This window comes from Arvicanthis niloticus, chromosome 8 (genome assembly GCF_011762505.2).
Source record: "Arvicanthis niloticus isolate mArvNil1 chromosome 8, mArvNil1.pat.X, whole genome shotgun sequence".
NCBI classification, from domain to species: Eukaryota; Metazoa; Chordata; class Mammalia; order Rodentia; family Muridae; genus Arvicanthis; species Arvicanthis niloticus.
In genome coordinates, this window is record NC_047665.1 from 32,657,246 (window position 1) to 32,672,598 (window position 15,353).

General features: G+C 40.5%; 1 protein-coding gene across 3 annotated transcripts in view; it reads left to right on the top strand.

Annotated features, from left to right (window-relative positions):
- Nucleotides 1-15,353, top strand: part of Cdkal1 (CDKAL1 threonylcarbamoyladenosine tRNA methylthiotransferase) — a 521,362-nt gene that overhangs the window by 61,694 nt on the left and 444,315 nt on the right. The window lies entirely within an intron of this gene.

Below are 15,353 nucleotides of genomic sequence, written 5' to 3' on the forward strand. Positions count from 1 at the left end.
TAGGGATAAGGGTATAGTGTCACGTGACACTCTTCAGTTTAGGACTGTCTTGTTGAACTTCATTCGATGTTAAAAACATTCTTTATAATACACTGTTTTATTTCCACCTTGCTAAAATAAAATTGCACGTTACAGTTCACTGAAGGATTAAAATGTCCAGTGCAAGTTGCTCACTTTGTGTATTTGACAAAGTCAGTCGAGGTGGAGGTAGGTATTTATTAATGGAAGAGTCAGTGGTTTCTCTACCATTTTACTAGTTACTTACTGGTGTTTTGATCAAGTACATGGCCAAAAGCAAATGGTGGCAGAAAGAGTTTATATTGGCTTATGGTGCCAGAGGGATGAATCTGTGGCAGGGAGGAGGTGTGACAAACAGTAGGAATGGTGTTGGGGCAGAAAGCTGAAGAGTTATGTCCTCATCCCCAAATAGGAAGCAGGAAAGAAAACCAGATTATACACTCTCAAAGCCTGCCCCAAGAAAGTTCTTGTCTAACCAGACTGCATTTCCCCAAAATGTTCCCAAACAGCACTATTAACAGGGGACAGAGTGTCTTTTATGGGGACATTTTCTATTCAAACCACCACAGTTGTGGTGCTTGCTTGTACTTGGTTTTTATTATTGATCAATATTGAGATGCTTTAAAGGAATTTCATAAGAGTAGTAAGTCAGCTTGCAGAGCCTCGAGCCAGATTGCCGAGTTCCACCATTTTCTCATTTGTGCTCTTGGCTGCTCAGGTTCCTATGTGAGTGGAGCTCTGAATAAAGGATTATCCAGGGCGTGGGCTGAAGTGTTCACATAGGGAACACAGTCCACGACACAATGGACATGCTCTCTAAGTGCGAGCTTTGTGCGCACTGTCTCGCCTTTAAGGAGCACTAGTTATTCTTCATGTGCATTCTTTGTAAGAAGGGTAAGCCTTTGATAGGAAACCATTGTGGAGTCCCCTTCTCCCTCGAGTTTAAATCTTACAGAACGGGGGTGAACTCCTTACCCCATTCAGTGGGTTTCTTTTTCAAGTCTTAAGTTTTTGGGCATTTGGTAGTTTGTGGTGACAGTGAGGAAGAATGGAAATGGAGAACTGGCTTTATTTATCGCTTTTTTGTCAGCTGATAGAAGTGAGAGCCAAGGCAATGTCACCTCTAACAGTCCATCAGGAACGGAAGCGGATTAGATTCAGTTGTTCCTTTTGCATTTGCTGCAGATACTTCTTACTGTCTTTGACTCTGTCCTGGGGGGTCAGAGTGAAGGTCCTGCTTTGCTTTAACTGGATTCATGCTTCTCCCCACCTTAGTAATTTCTTCACAATTTACCTCCCACTAGATCCTCATACACTCCTGTGAGAATGCTTGGCCTGCTCACTGATTAGATGAGAGGCCTAGAATGAACAGAAACATAAACAAAGGGCATATGGAGAAAACTGAGAAATGAATTTTGAGAAGCATTTCAAACCACAGAGATTGTTCAGTATTTATATTTTATACAAGTTTCTGAATCTAATTCTGCTTAGCATTACATTCCCACAGAATGTGTGGGAGCCCAAGTTTCTGTGCCTGTATCTATCCCATCAGCAGCTGATGCTAGAGTGGGCTGGGCAGTAGCAGTAGCTTCTATAATAATTATTTTGCCAAAAAATAATTCTACCTTTAATGTTTTTATGCTTTTTGGCACAGATGATGAGTATGCCTTATCAAAGATACCTTCTCTTCACCTGCTTTCTGAGTACTAACACTATTTCTTAGAATGCCAACACACCTAATTCAAAACACAATATTTGTTTTCGCTTGCAATATGATAAAACCATGAAACATTTACAGATAGAAATATTACATAAATGAGATCCTAGGGAAAATTATTCTCTTTCCCCTTGTGAAGATAGAGTTTCCTAAGCGAGTGCCATCAGTTAGATAGATGTGGTCTTGTAATTACAACTGTACAGATTCTGCTCCATGTCAGCTGCTGATTTGAATGCGTTATAAAGCTATTGTGTTACTTACCAGAATTCCTTTATCAAATATGAGAACAATTTATTGGTGGAGTCAGGTAAATTATTGTATCAGTATGCACGTATTTTCTCTTTTCTGTGCTACTTCATTGAGGAAGAATCTCAACAGTTGGGGCTAGAGAGATGGCTCAGAGGTTAAGAATACTGACTGCACTTCTAGAAGTCCTGAGTTCAATTCCCAGCAACCATATGGTGGCTTAAAACTATCTGTAATTGGATCCAATACCGTTTTCTGGTGTGTCTAATATACAGTACAATGTACTAATATACATAAAATAAATAAATAAATCTTAAAAAATTGCAACAGTCTGTTAGTCCACACCTACTCCCATAGTGCTAAGAATCCCAATAGTGTGTTAGTCCACACAGATTCTCATAATGCTCACCAGGGAAACACGTGTTCACTATGTTCATTGAATATCTTTTGTGACTTACCACATTTCCTTGAAAAATTGGAGTTTCAGATGAGTCAAGTTATATGGCTTGTTTATAAAAAGTCAATATTTTGCTTTAAGGTTCAGTTTAATAAGCATTTATTCTGTTTGGCTTAAATGTGTTCTGTGTCTTTCAACTCTCTTAAGTGATTTGTAATATTTAGATCGGTTTTCCCTATGGTGTTAGGTACAAGTAAGGTATTTGTAATCGATGAATTGCTTCAGGATAGAGTTCCACACAGAATTTGCTATAGTAAAGATGCCCAAATACTGTCTTAAAAGAAAATGTGGGTTGTTACATAAAAAAAGTTTACATTCTCTACATCTGTAATTAGGAGCCTTAGAAGAGGACTCTTGATCAGTTGTAGCATCTCAGCTTTTATTTCTGGTCTAGGCTTAAAAATAGTATTTTCTGCATGGCCTTCTCTGTTGTGTCTGCCACACCTGCCCTCTGGGGTCTGACTTAGAATTAGTTTTTTATGAGGTAGTTTGCTAAAGAGGGTGGTGTGGGCTTAGAGATATACATGGATAATTTTTTCTATTTTTACTTTGTGATTACTGTATTTCTAACTTTCTTTTTATTGAATACAATTTATTTCCTGCACTCACTGGGTCTTACTTGGGTTTTGGCTGATGCCCGTTAAGGGTGGAATCTAGTTTCATTGCTTTCTAAGTGGTAGCATTTGGTAGAATTCTGTGTCACTTACTTGTTGCTGTGAGAAAGAAAATACCTGATTGATTAGGCAGCTCAAGGGAGGGAGCCATACCTTGACTCAAGTGGCTCACAGTCAGAGAGGAAACGGTCCATGGTGTTGGAACACGTAGTGAACACACGCGTTTCCATGGTGGCAGGAGGGAGGTGGCTAGGGCATTCATGCAGAGGGGGAGCAAAGGGGGAGTACTGGTGCTCTGCGGGCTTTCTGCTCCTTAGGTAGCTAGGTCTCAGACCTAGCCCAGGGGAGCTGCCAGCCACAGTCTCCTCAGTTATGCATGCTCCCATGCTGATTCTCAATCTCTTCAAGGTGACAAGATTAAGTGTCCCAGAGATCCTTTCTCATCTGTCTCATTTTACAAGTAACTTTCCATGTTAGAAGGCAAAATGGCTTTCTAGTTCTAGATATAGAACTTTGAAGGGAATTTAACTCATTCTTTGGCACATAGATATAAAGATGAAATGGTTCTGTTCTTTGTGGATGAAGAGATGGGTCATCAGTTAGGAGCACTTGTTCTTTTAGAGGATCCGAGTTTGATTCCTGGCACCGGCTGCCTCCACAGGATTTGACACTCTCTTCTAGTGCCTGTACATGTATGTATGTATGTGACATAGAGTCATACAGACACATACACATACATAAAAATAAATCTTTTAAAAAAGAAAATGCTTTTATTTTAAAGATTTAAAAAATTTCCCCTTCTGTTTTCTCCTCCTCCTCCTCCTCCCTCTCCTCTCCTCTCCTCTCCTCTCCTCTCCTCTCCTCTCCTCTCCTCTCCTCTCCTCTCCTCTCCTCTCCTCTCCTCTCTCTCCTCTCCTCTCCTCTCCTCTCCTCTTTTCTTTTTTCTTTTTTCTTTTTCAAGACAGGCTTTCTCTGTGTAGCTCTGGCTATCCTAGAATTCACTCTGTAGACCAGGCTAGCTTCAAATTCAGAGATCTGACTGCCTTTACCTTCTGAGTTCTGGGATTAAAGGCATGGGCCAACACACTCTGCTCAATATTAAAAAAATTTTTTTTCTGTATACATGTTTTGCCTACATGTTTGTATATGCATCATATGTATGCCTTGTGCTCCCAGGGGCTAGAATATGGCATTGGATCTTCTGTAATTGCCATGTGGGTACTGAGAGCCAAGCCCAAGATCTCAACAACAGCAGCAAATGCTCTTAACCACTGAGTCATCTCTCCAACCCCATTGGTTTTTATCCTTGAGATTTTGTATTGTACGAGCTTCCTTCAGCCTTAGCCATGTACACAAGTACACTCCCAAGAGTCCAGATTATATGAGGGACATGCTCTGCCATTGAAAGATAACTTGAGATTTCTTTGAAAAGAAGATTTATTAGAAGACCAAGAGCTTGAAAACAGAGTTGTTACAGAAAAGGCTCTTAAGGCTGGGCTGTGATGTAATCCCAGCACTTGGAGGCAGAGGCAGGCGGATTTCTGAGTTCGAGGCCAGCCTGGTCTACAGAGTGAGTTCCAGGACAGCCTGGGCTATACAGAGAAACACTGTGTCGAAAAACCAAGGGAAAAAAAAAAGAAAAGAAAAGACTCTTAAACCACCAGAATATATCTTGGAAGTGCATGGAATGCTGCAGGAGGGTGATAAGAATGGCCCTGTACCAGACACATGGCTGAGTGTCCATTGTGTCCCCTTAACGCTCTGCCCTCTTGTTTAACTGAGCAGAGCTGTAGGAGTATTTTTCCAGCCATGTTTGGTGGTAAAGATGACTGTTTCTTGCACTTGGATTTTAAGGTTTGTTTGTGAGAGTCATTGGAATGTAGGAGTTAGGTTGGCTTTTGATAAGTAGCCAGGAAAACTTTCTGGAGTATTTTGTTCTGTGTGTCATATTTGTTATTCTTGATTTCCTATGTTTTTAAACCTTGTTTTACCAATTTGGATACTATATAACAGTAAGAAAATCCTATTAACTTTTTACTTTGTGGTTGAATATTTGAAAATAAGTGAGTTGCATTATTTGTCAAAACTTGTACCAGAGAACAACATAGGCACAGCAGGGTTCTGCCTGAAGGTTTTTTGTGTGCTTAATGAATCTGAAGGAACCCCCTCCCCCTTGTGAAGAGGGTCATAGTTACCTCTGAAGCAGAATTACCGCCGAAGTTTTGAGTTTTCTAAGAATTTTATAGTAGGCATTTGCAAGTTTTTATAATGAAGAAGAAAGTAAGATTTTTAAAAGTGAGAAAGTTTGGAGGTAGATATCTACCTTTGGTGCCTTAGCTACTCACCCTTGGGTGGGCTGATGCTCTCTAACTTTTGTGGCCTTTTCTTAGTGGTGACAGGATGCCTGCTGCTGCTTGGGGCCTCTCCTTTCTCCATGTGACACATGGATGATGATTGGCTGCATCTCTTTGTTACATCTGGAGGCTGCAGCCTTTCTGAAAGCCATGCAGCACAACGGACTTTTACCAGATTTGTCGCTCAAAACTTTTTTTCAGGAACACTCTAGTCAAGAGGAATACCTCAGAAGTATTGAATTAGCCTTTCCAGATGCAGTTGGAGATGGAGGATCTTGAGTCAGATTCTCAGTTTATGATCAACAATACCTACATAATCTATCTGATGGTTGGCTAACCAGAGTCTAGTTTCTGTATCATTGTTCCTTATAAGTACACTTTACAGGAAATGCAGTCTCTAGTACTCCAAGGGAGTACTCTCTCACCCACCACTGCTAACCTTGTCTCAGTCCACAGTATATAGTTTCTCCATCAGGACTGGCTAGAGCTCCGCTTTCAGAATATCAGCAAAGTAGAGTTGCTAAAACTGTGATAACTCTAACAAATCCTCTTAGAGACAGAGAATTAGAGTTTCAAATAGTTCCTGGTCTAGAGAGGTGCCCTGTGGTGCAGGGTGTGAGAGCTGAAGGCTCCCTGTTCTGCTGTGTGCTCCTCTTTACCTCACTGGGTTGCTGTTCTTGTGTTTGCTCTTGGAGGCTCCACTGCAGCTGCACTTGACTACAAGGTCTGCATTCCTACAGATAAAACATACATCTTTAAAGCTGGCAGAAGGGTTGATTCTACTTGTGTTAACTAGTTTTTGGACTTCTCCATATGGATTTTGAAAGAAATTCACCCCGCTCCACCGGTAGCCTTCTTAAGATTTGACAAGATTTTTGTTTTGTTTTTTGTACTCATTAGCATATTTTGTTAGAGAAAATTTGTGTTTCATTTTTTTTGAAGAAGTGTTATTGTACATTTTTTGCATTTTCCCTTCAATTTGACTTGTTATCAGTGTATTTGTTTGTTTCTGTTTATTGATCTCACTTTGGTTGGGGGTGAATTCCTTTGGATTTATTGCACAGTGGACTATGCCATGTGCAATAGAGTGCCTCGGTCCTGTATGCTTTATGACTAGAATTTCCTGAACTGTGATGAAGATGGATGGTGAGATTTTAGGGAATCAAGTTAAGCATTAAGTTAATTGCACTTGTGACCTGTAGGCAAATCCCTTTGACTCAGAGTGCAGAGAAGAGGCCAGTATAGGTTTTGCTTTCCCTTCCGTGGAAACCCATTGTTCTGTCACCATTACTCAAGAAAACAAACACTCCTGAAGTCCTGCTCACCATGATGTGTCTGGTGCATATTTCTATCTTCTTGGTGACTTTCACCCCATGAATACAACAGTTCTTTCCACCCTAGGTTTTATGGTTTGTCATCTGGGGTGACATCAGGATCAAACTTTTGTGAGCTCTTTCATGTATCTCTGGTTGCTTGTGGCATAGTCTTGTATTCTTCTGTCATAGGGCAGGGAGTTTGGAGTGAGCAGGGCTAATGGTGAACCTTCCTCTTTTTGCCCTTCCTGCAGTCTGTTTCTTTTTGGGGTTGCCCCTTTATTAGCCTTACAGGCTAGAAACCTTCGGCTCTTCCTTTTGTCATAGAGCACATCTAGTTAGTTCCTAATTTCTTTTATTTTTTCCAAACAGCTTTTCCATTTGAGCCTCAGTTTCCTCACAATTAACAGCATACTCCACCACATACTTTATTACCTTCAACTATTGAAATAGCCCCCTCAAGGCAGAATTAGAACCTCTGCTTGCTGGGTCCCGCAGTGGGTCTTTAAGTGAGTCAGACTATAGAGAATGTATGTCCAGAGATTTGTAAAAACCTCTAGATGTACACTTCAGGCCTGGGAAAGAACACCCACCTGCCAAGCCCAAACTCATGGCTAGATCCTCAGAATCTAGGAAGAGCTGATTTCTAGAGCTTGAGTTCTATTTATACAAATGCCGGTACCCTTACATTTAGGTGGAATTCCTGCTACCTTATTGTTAAAGCAGTCTCCTTTTACTTTTGCTCTAGACATACGTGTGTATCAACTTTATATGCATCCCTTAAATCCTGCAAACAGGATTGTTTGGGTGTGTTCTTTTAGTAAGTATACTTTCTTTGTAATTGATACATATATCTTAGGGGAAGAAAGGCTGCCATCTTTGTTCTTTGTTCCTGTTAGAACAAGATGATATCCTGGAAGAGATACCAAGCTGTCCATCGGAGCTGGCCTCAGTATCTTCTGGGATTGTCTCTCTAGTTGCCTTTCTGATTCTGGTGGGCCCATGGCCATTATCTGCTTTTAAAACTGGTATCAATTCTGCAGCCCAAGCTGTCCTGTAATTCACTATATAGCCCATGTTACCCAAGAATTGGTGGCATATCTCCTCCCTCAGCCTCCTGAGTGCTGTAACTTCAGGCATGACTTACCATGCTCAGCTACAACTGTCAGTATAACATCTCTTCCACTACCACAAGAGTGAACTGCAGGTCATCATAGTGTCTCCTGCTCTCTACCTCCTCAGCTCGACAGTCAGCCGTTCATATCCTGCTCTGTGTTTGTATCTCATCTGGACATTTGGCTATGGTTTTGGGCTTTCCTGACTGATGTCTTTGATTGAGCATAGCATTTCAGAATCCACCTGTGTTGTTCTGTCATACCTCATTTTTTATAGTTAGTAATATTTTGTTGTATATTCTGGGTTGTATTTATCCATCCATCAGCTGATGGCTATTTATATTTTCTCTACTTTTTGGCTCTCAGGAATCACTTTGTGAATGTTGACGTACAAGGTTCTGTGTGAGCGTGTTTTCATATCTTTAGGGCAGATGAGCAGAGGACTTGGTGGATTGTGAGTTAATTGTGTTTAATAGTTAAAGGAACCAGCAGGCCATTTTTGCAAAGCAGCTAAACCTTTTCACAGTTGATCTGCAACCCAGGAGTTCCCTAGGTTCTAGTGTTCTCAGAGCTTTGCCAACGCATCTTTAAAACAGTTCTAGAAAGTGTAGTCATCCTAGTAGACGTGAGTCAGTCAGTCCTCTTGTGGTTTTCATTTGCCCTGATGCTATGGGCCATCTTTTCATATTCTTGCTCGCTCTTTCTATATCTTTGAACAAGTGTCTATTTAGCCTCTTACTCATTTTTATATTGGATTATTTGCCATTTTATTATTGAAATCTAATGCTTTACATTCTTTTTCTGATGCAAAATTTGGATCATAAGTCATTGTGTTTTATTTTGTTGTTAGAAAATGTACTAAGGCAAGTCATCAAAATACATTTAAATTTTTTTTTTGTAAAAACTGTTTACTCATGAGCATTTGTGTGAGTTTGTGCACTCGCATGGGCACCTATGGCATCTAGAAAGAGTGTTGGATTTTCTGGCTGGAGTTATAGGCGATTGTGAGTAGCTGGTGTAGGTGTTAGGAAGTGCACTCCAGTCCTCTGCAAGAGTAGCAAGTGCTCTTAACTGCTGAGCCGTCTCTCTAGCTTCCAAAGTAGAATCTGAATCACCCCAAAACTCTAACATTGAAATCTAAGTGGTGCATCTGGAGTTAGGTTTCTTAGTGCCTACTTAGAGGCGTTCCACAGGACATGCTCTGCTTTGGTTATTTTTGTCAGTTTTTTCTTTAGAAAAAAAAACCCAAACTGTAGTCAAAATAATTCTCTCCACCTTCTTAGTGCAAGAAGTTTTTGTGACAAATGTATATGGTCTTCTAAAAAGTTGTCCTTTCCCAAGTAGTATGTTTTATTTTTGGTAAGTTTTGGTTACTTTTTGACAGTGTCTCACTGTGTAGGCAGGACAAGCTACAACTTAACTCTGCTGCTTAGACTGGCTTCAAACTCACTCTCCCGAGTGCTTTGATTATTAGAATGAGGTCCCTAAAGTAGAATTATAATGCAATATTTTACCTTTAAAACAATGGCTATTCACTTTTGTCTCAAATTGATAAAATATGCTTATACTTTTAGCTATCATGATATACATATTTCAGTGATGAATTTCAATTCACTAACAAGCCAATAACAATTAACTTTATCCGTTTGTTTCTTTCTAGGAGTAATTAAAAAATACTTAATGTGGATCTGGCATGACTATTGAGAAATAAAGTAGCCTTAAGCTACTTTATTTCTTTGTGCTCCCCCTCCCCCCTCCTCTATCCCTTCTCCCTTCATTCCCTCTTTGTGTGTATGTGTGTGTGTGTGTGTGTGTGTGTGTGTGTATGCGCGCACGAATAAGTTTGTACATGTGGAAGTCTGAAGACAAACTCCAGTGCTTCTCCTTAGCTGCCTGATTCTACCTTCTTTTTTGAGACAGGGTCTCTTTGGCTCGGGACTTGCCAAAGAGGCTGAGGTGGTTGGCCACAGAGCTCCAGGGAAATGGTTGTTTTGTCTTTTTCATGTTGGGATTAAGGTGCGTGCCACAATTCCTGGTTTTGTTCTATGGATTCTGGGAGATGGAATTTAGGTCTGCATAGTTGGATGGTGAGCATTTTGTTGACTGGGCTATCTCTCAGTCCTGTTTTTCATATTCAGTGTCCTTTTGTTTATCAGATCTTTGATGATATTCCTTTTTTTCATTAGAATCTTTCTTATCTTGACATTTCAAATGGCTAGCACCCCTTCCTCAACTCCTTGTATAGCCAAATTGGTTATTGTTTTGACCCAGTAATCTTGCTAGGTCAAATCCAGAAGTGACCCTTGTATTAACCTTCCCTGTATTCCAGGGTTGTTTCTGATTCTAGAAATATACCATTTTTAGAAGATGACTTGAGTTACTGATTTGTGATAAACAACTGGGGACTGTATACAATCTGACAGAAACCAGATGTTTTTGGCAATTTGCAAGTGAGTGATGGTCTCTGGGTTGTTTAGGTCTTTTGCTAAATAGAAGTTCTTTTGTTATATCACTTTTAGGGTATAGAAGAAAGCTATTTTATGTAGAATATATAAATTTAAAGATCAAATTGTATTTTGGACTTTAATGTATTAAGGCACGGGGTTTGAAGGTTTACTGTGACAGGACAATAGCCTGCAAGGCGGACAGCTAAGGGTGAGCAGTGGCTATGTGCAGAGGCTGATGGTGGCCCAGGCACACTGGCCTTGGTGACCTAATGCAGAGGCTCGGATGCTCTCTTTGGGATTCTTTAGATGCAGTGAGTTCTGAATCATTACGTGTGAGAATCAACATAGCTACTAGGAGTGAGAGAGAATATCAGCAATGCTCATCTCTGCAGCGAGTACATAGCTGTCCTGTGCTCTCACTGTAATTACGACCAGGATACTTGTAGAATGAATTTTCAGTAGTTATTGGCAGAGTTTTGACAGCTCTTACTTATCACTTAAATGAGAAGTTCCTTTTCCTTCTTTGAGTAAATAGAGTTCATGCTGACTTTCAGTTCCCACATCTTATTTCTGTTAAACACTCAATAGAAGTATTTTGAAAGAACAGTCTATTATGGGTGTAACCTGCCAGAGAAGATGCTTGTCCCAGGACCTCTTCCATCTTGCTCTGTGCAGGGACTGTCCATAGTGACCAGCTCTCTGGAGCCGAGGGCCCCTTCCTGCTCAGAATTTGACATGAAGTTTGGGCTCTATCAGCCCTCCAGGGCTCTGTCTTTTTCCATCTTCTCTCCTGATCCTTTTTCCTCATCCTCCTGGTGTCATTGCCATAGTTGGCTAAAGGGAGGCTACTTTCTAATGACTATTTTCATCGTTTTTTAAGAACAGGCTTAGAAAGCAGTTACTCCATGCCGATAGCATAGTTACTCTGTACCATTATATTGGGCACAAAAAGAATAGTAGGTGACCTGTAGAGGAAAAATTAGCTCATGCCCAGCATTTTAAGTTATCTTTTATTGGTCCTAGGAAATTACTGTTTTCAAGATACACCTTAAGGTATGTTTAAATTCTCTTATTAATACATAGTTTACTCTCAAAGTTTTTAGTAGGCTCTCAGTGATTTGTGTTATATAAATAAACTCCATGGCCCTGAGTAAGCTTAATGAACATTTAAACTGTTTGGACTTGACTTTTCCTCCAGAGTTCTGTGGTAAAGAACTCCCCAAAAATGCTTTTGGGGCCAAAACAATCAAACCTTCTTCTCTTCACTCTGTGAACTTGTATTTGCATCAGCCTGGCCGACTTCTGAGTAAATCTGTGAATATATGTGTCTTACTGTCTCTCTCTTCTGCGCCCCCCAGGCCCTCCACCCACCCCCAACCCTCCCCCCCACCCCTCCGCTCCTCTGCTGTCTTTCATTTGGAGCAGTTGTACAAGAAAAGCGCTGTGTTGTGCATGGTGCTGAGTAGAGAGAAGGAACACTGGCAGGGCCACCTGGGCTTCAGACTAACAACTCTCATTTGCTACTCAATCTCCTGTTACTTCTTCCATGCCCACCTTTGATGAAAGCAGACCAAAGCTGGCCCATTCAAAATCTTAGAAATATTGGAAATGGAGGAACAGCTGTGTCTGAAGCCTAGAGACGCTTTGAATGCAATGCTCCAAGGCCAAGTCACAGCACTTGGCATTGTCCTTAGATACACTCTGCGTTATTTTTGGTCATGTTGATTGCCTCAAGTTCCCAGTCTGTGGAGTCAGTTTGTCTGCACTTCTAATCCTTACCCATGCCTTAACTGGTGACTTTCGGAAAGTTGGTTTTCCTTTCTAAGCTTGAGGTTCCTTCTCTGATTATGGGAATAAAATTGAACATTCCTCACACTGGGAGGCTTACATGCAGAGGTGCATGTGGAATGCATGGTTTCCTGTTCGATACAACATGTTTTCAACAGTGTTAATGATGATCATTATTACTGATTGGGGATTTCTTACCATAGGCTTAAAAGTAATTTCTACTGTGTGTAAAGAAATAGTTTAGAAATCAAGCACATTTTGATTAGAACAAATATTTGTCCCTCTTTCCTTATGCTGAGAATGGGTGGTTTGTTGGTGACCATTGTTTTCCTGGCTCAGTGACTATAGCTCTCAGCAGGTAGTATGTATCAGGTCTTTGTTTTCATGCTGGATCACAGTAAGGAGATAGTTCATGTGCTCATCTTAAAGTAAAAAGAAGTCAGAGATGCTATGTACTGTTAAGAAGGAATCAAAGGAGATGAACCAGGTTTACCAATTCAAGAGAAAAAAAAAAAAAAAAGCAATCCATGCTTTCCTAAGTCAGCGAGAAGGCTCAGTGGCCTGGTGCCAAGCAGTCTCCAGAGCCACTCCTTTGAGCTCTCTTTTGACATCTGCATGACCTGTACACATTCATGTGCACATACTTAATAAAGTAATAGAAACCAAATAGGGCCAGTGAGATGGCTTGGTGGATAAGGGTACTTACTGCTAAAGCTTGGTGACCTGAGTTTCATCTCTGGGACTTAATTACATATGTAATAGAAGGAAAGACCTGGAGACATCCCAAGGGTTTCTCTGATCTTCACATGTACACGGTTACACAAGTACCTTACTGCCAACAAACAAATAAACAAATGTACTATTTTTCTTAAAAAAAAAAAAAAATCCTATCAGGGGTCAGAGAGATAGTGCAGCAGCTAAGAGCATGTACTGTTCTTGAAGTGGACCTAATTTGAGTTCCTAGCAACCATGTCAGGAACCACCTATAACTTTAGTTCCAGAAGGATCTGAAACTGTCTTTTGGACTCTGTGTGCATTTGTATTCATGTGGATCCCCCCCCCCATATGTATACACAAAATAAAAAATAAATCTTGAAAACTCAAGTAGTATGGGGGGATATAAATTAAGCATTATTTTGCTCCTAAACACTAAATTAAGAAACCAAACAACATTCACGAAAGCTGAATTAAAAGCAGAGAAAATGGAGTTAGATGTAGGGCCTGCTGAGATGGCTTTGCAGATAGAGGAGCCTAATGTCAAGCTCTGTGACCTCCTTTGATTCCTGGAACCCACATGGTAGGAGAGAGCTGACTCCTACAAATTGTTCTGTGACAGTCATATATGTGCCCAGACATGCAGAGCCACACACACACACACACACACACACACACCCCTGTACAAACAAACAACCAAGATACAACCGAATAGTATATTGAAAGACAAATGCATTTTCATCTCACCTCAGAGCTAAATACCTAGGATACATGTGTCTAGAAATTTTCTTTTGCCTTTAGCTTCTCCTCCTTTTTCTTCTTTGGCATTAAAACACAAATTGGATTTGGATTTACTCTTCGACACCTTGCTCTGTCTCACTTTATATACCAGATCAATACAAGTTATCCCCTGGGGATTTATCTTGCTTTTTAAACATGGTGTTTTAGCTACAGTCTGTGGTCAGTCAGCTTCTTATCACTGTTATGACATACTGGAGAAAATCAACTTCAAGGAGGAAAGGTTTATTTTGACTTTGGGTTCCAGGTCATGGTTGCTTTTCTTTATTGCATTTGGTGCCTGTGCTGAGTAGAGGGACCTACTCAGTTCATGATTGCAAGTTAGTAAAGATGGGGGCGGGGGCTATGTGACTTAGTAACTTCCTCAAGTGTGATCAAATACCTGTTATGAAACACGTTCAGAGAGAAAGGATTTATTTTCACGAATGAATCTGAGAGTACAGTCCATCACTGGGGAAAGGCATGGTGACTCCATGGATGACCAGCTAGCAGGAGAGAGAGAGAGAGAGAGAGAGAGAGAGAGAGAGAGAGAGAGAGACAGAGACAGAGAGACAGAGAGAGACAGAGACAGAGAGAGAGACAGAGAGAGAGAGACAGAGAGAGAGAGACAGAGAGAGACACACAGAGAGAGAGAGAGAGAGAGAGAGAGAGAGACAGAGACAGAGAGGCTGTGTCTGAAGGCAGGGAGCAGTTCTAGCTCTCATGTCTGGACCCTTGGTGGTCTATTTTTTCATCTATGACCCATGTCCCTAAGGTTGCATTACCTTTCCAAATAGTGCCAGTTGGTGTGGACCAAGTGTTCAACCATCTACAGGCTTCACACCCAAATCATAACGCCCTGTATTTTATTTCCTCTTAATTATTCTGCTGTCACTGATAGTGCTGAGTAACAGTGTCCAAGCTGTAGCACATGGTCCTCTGGGGGAATACTGAAGATCTAAACCACTAGTCATATATTTATTTAAGCCATCTTTCTATAACAGATTTACAAGCTTTCTAGTTCTTCTTACCTTGTTAATCATCAATGGAAATTATATGTGTGTGTGTATGCTTGAATTTATATATGTTATATTTTAAATGTGATCCAAGTGTCCCAACGAACATTTAAATGTTTGCTTGCTGGTCCTACTTTGCCTTTCTGGTAGCTTCCTCGGTGTGGATGATAGTGAGGGAGCAAGATTTCCTTATTGCTTTGCTTATGTTAAATGGCATCACATTTAAAATTGTTTCCCAACTTGATAGGAAAGTGTAAACACTTATTTAACTTTACAAATTCAATAATTCATGTGTATAAGTGTAAATGCCTAACATCAGAAATCAAAGTGCAAATTCATGTGCCCATTGGTAGGAACAGGCATGAATGAGGAAAGTGGCCACATAGTTCTAAGTTCTGACTCTTAGTTCTAAGGCCAAATTGGGGGAGAACAAAAGGAGAAAAATTTAATCAACTTGATGCCTCAGAAATAGAAAAATGTCATGAAAATTGACACACACACACACACATACACACACACACTCATACACACACACTCACACACAAGTGAACTGAGAAAAATATTGTGACGCCTGTTCTACATGTTTCATTAATGTGTTTGAAAGTATTAGGTAGTCCAGTAGAACAAATGAAAGGCAGAACAAATAGCAGAACTCCAAAACTAAGCCCAGAAAGCCTTTTAAGTCATGCTAAGAGGAATTTAATTGAACCCATCACTGGTACCCTCTTTTCCACCAGATTGTCAAGAGTTCAAAGGGGTGACAACCCATCTAGTGGG